At 47.0% G+C, this 3,561-nt stretch overlaps 1 pseudogene; it reads left to right on the forward strand.

Moving 5' to 3' along the window:
- The first annotated feature begins 713 nt into the window (after positions 1–713).
- LOC101785520 overlaps positions 714–3,561 on the forward strand; it is a 6,788-nt pseudogene continuing 3,940 nt past the window's right edge.

Below are 3,561 nucleotides of genomic sequence, written 5' to 3' on the forward strand. Positions count from 1 at the left end.
GTTGTGTTGCCGACACTGACATTTGAATTTGAGTAGGAATTAATCCTGGTGCAACAGTGCAAGTCAATGCCAGTTGCCAAACCAAAAATGAAGAAATGGCCTCCTCTCTCTCTCTCACCCAGACCAAGTTCATTTCTGGATTTTCTTATCGAATCTGACATAGTTGCATATGTAAGCCCACTGGCCATCCAGTTGCTGCGAATTGTGGCTGCAGTTTTCTGCGTTGCGGTTGCAGAGCAGGTGACAGAAGCATGGCAATGCGTTGTGGTTGCAGGTGCAGCTTACGTGTTGGGTGAGCAAGTGAAAACTGAAGCTTGCAGTGCTGAATTGATGATGATGATGATGATGATGATGGGTTGAGGGAAGGAGAGCAGCAATGTGAAACCAATCCATGGATTGGTAATTTCTACTGGGGGTAATTTTACTGTAAGGCAGTCCTTTATCCAATCAATTCATCAGCTAGAAAACTGTAATTTTCAGTTGGTTAAGCTTTCTCATGCTAATCAGAAATGAGAGACAGGATCAATCAATCCTTGATCCAATCAATTCCAACCCATCATTTTCATTTCTCACTCATGAGACACAATGATTCCCACATGCACACTGGCTGGGTGCTAAAATTTTCAATTCACACCCTGCAGGCAAGTTTCTCACAAGGACAAGGCCCTTACCAGCAAATGCATCCACACCCGGGGTCCATTCCGCAAAAACGCGCCACCTCCTACCGGTCGCCGCTGGCCTCTCGCCCGTCGTCTCCTTCCTCCTCCTCCCCTTCCCCACGAGACCACCTCGCTGACCTCGCCTCCGACGCCTCCACTCCCCGATCCGTAGCCTCCTCTCGCCGGCGATGCATCCCTCCGGCGCGGGGGATTACGCCCCCTACTACCCCCCTTACCCCTCCCCCGCAGCGCCGCCTCCCGCCACCTACCCGTCGGTGTCGGCCCCGGCCTCCGCGCCCCCGTACTCGCCGTACCCCACCGACTTCGCCCCGGCGCCGTCGTACCCCGCGTACCCGCCGGCCCAGCCCGTCGATCTCCCCCACTACGCGCCCCCGGCCGCCGCGCCGCCGCCCCCGCCCCCGCAGCCGTACTACCCCTACGAGCCGCCGCCGCTCCCGCCGTCCCCGCACAACCCGGTGCCCTCGCCGTACCCGTCGCTGGATCGGGCGGGGAGTTACGGCTACGGATCCGGCTCCGGCTCCGGGTACGGCCAGGAGCTGTACCCGCCCAAGCCGGCAGGCGGGGGCGGGTGGTCCGACGACGGGGTGTACGCGTACGACGGCGGCGAAGCGCCGGAGCCGTACGGCGCCAGGGGGACCGCGCCGAGGTCGGGATCGGGATCCGCGCTGTTTGATGACTACGGGAGGTCGATTGGCTCGGCGACGGATAGGGGTGGGCGCGGGGGTAGTGCGGCGAGCCCCAAGGTGGTGAGGGCCGTGCCCAAGGCGGAGACGACGGAGGACGTCAGGGGTGGGGTGCAGAAGTTCCGGGTGAAGCTGCTGCCGGAGGGGGCTGGGAGCCCAATGGATGTGCTCTGCCAGGTAGTCTACTTGTTCCAATGCTGTGGAATTAGAGGACTTTTGTGAGCATTATCATGGATGAGCTTCTGAGTTCGATCATCTCTGAATGCAGAACCTTAGCTCATTCTAGTGGCTGCTAACTATACAATTGATCCTTAGAATGTGATCGCATTTCATTGTAGTGCGTGGATAAGCATCAGGTGTTGAAAGGTGGCTTCTATTTAGTTGGAAATTTTACAGTACACAGAAGGGGTGACAACTGACAAGTAGATGAATTTGGTCAAGTAACCAGTAGTGGGTGCTTTTAGGGGGGGAATTGGATATTCACCAAATTGGTACCAGGAACAGTTTCTGGACCTGATGTTGACAACATTTAGCAGAGGCTAAATATTTTTAGATTGAGGATAAAACATCCGGCCTTAACCATTCACAAGTGAATGTTTACAGCCTAAATATGAAATAAATATCCTATTGCGAAATTCTGGCTGACCGCCCAAGTGAAGCTTTTTGGTTTACTTATAGTCAGCTGCAAGATATGATGGGAAAGTTCCTGACATTGTCTTCTTGCAAAGTTTATATGTAGCTACTGCAGTATAAAAAGCAAATGCTGTTTTTTCCCTGGAATTTCATCAGCATTAATGTTGTGCCAAGATACGAATGTTGACGTTTTAAATCTGTAGTAATGTTGTCAATGAACTGGTAGATGGCTCCTGTGTATTCGAGAAAAAAGAAATATCAATTGGTTTCTGAATGCAGTTCTAAAAATTTTATAAATTATATTGATCTTGTAGCTTTGCAGTCTATCAACCTAAAAAATGAAGAAAAACGAAGAGCTCTATTATTGAAGTCTGCTGTTAAAATAGTTCAAATGAAATGATTAAAATAGGAAGTACTTTATCTTTTCATCACAAAGAGAATTATTGTAGAAGCTGACCTAAAATGCACCTGTTTAACAGTTGGTTGTGAATTTACATGGAACTGAAAATGAACTGGCCAGAAGCCTAGAACAAGACTGTTCTTGCCAAAATATTCACATTTAAATTTACTAAATAATGGTTTCCAAAACCTGTAAACTTCTGTATTTAGCTGTCGTATGAAGGGATATTTATAATTGGCATGTCGTAACGTGGTAGGATCCAGAAGGCATTAATCAATTCTTCTCTGCTTGTGCCTTATGCAGGTTGGTTTGGATGGAATCCGGATGCTTGATCCCAACACTAGTAGGACGTTAAGAATATATCCCCTTGAAACTGTAACTAGATGGGATGTAAGTAACTTCTGTTCTTGTGGCACCTTTATAAGAAAGCAGTTTCATTGTTTTAATATTTCTTTTGTTGATCTTGTGACATTTGTATCAGGTATTAGATTCTTCTATCTTTGCCTTTTGGTCCAAGAGTTCAGTGGATGTTGAAGCAAAAAGAATAAGGCTGAAATCAAATAGCTATACATCCAACACCATTCTAGACACCGTAACAGCTGCGACCGTGCAGGTTTGGCATTTACCTTATTGTTATAATTTGGTTCATCTGACAGCTCTTTATAATTTGTTTTGTTGCACTATACATAGCTTTCCCAAAATGATTGATGGTCGTTGGTTTCTTTGGACCGCAGTTCAAGGAGATGGGTGAAAGCAGCATTTCAAGAAGTAGGGCAATTGCTGATGCAGCCAAGCCTGCTGAGCAGCAAAATGAGAGGAAGAAAATTTTCCCTGATTGGAGGAATTTAATGAAGCCTATGAATGAGGAGAAAGATCACTGGGTAATTAATCTATCTATCTGTGTTTCGCTGTCATTTCAAACTCATAATTCCTGCATAGTCTGCAAAGCTAGATTCAAATTTAGCTCTGTTCCTAATTTGCTAGTAGTTTGATTTATGGCTTGTTCTGCAGCTCTGCATTTTGAGTTGTTGGTTTTATGTTATTTCTGTTCAATAATATCATAGTGGAGCCTGTCTTGCATACTGCTGTCTGCATTCTACTTATGGTTCCTTACTTGTTATGTCACATGTAATATGTGTTTGCTCATTTCTTTGTATAGTTCCTT

This window comes from Setaria italica, chromosome IV (assembly GCF_000263155.2).
Source record: "Setaria italica strain Yugu1 chromosome IV, Setaria_italica_v2.0, whole genome shotgun sequence".
Classification (NCBI taxonomy): Eukaryota; Viridiplantae; Streptophyta; class Magnoliopsida; order Poales; family Poaceae; genus Setaria; species Setaria italica.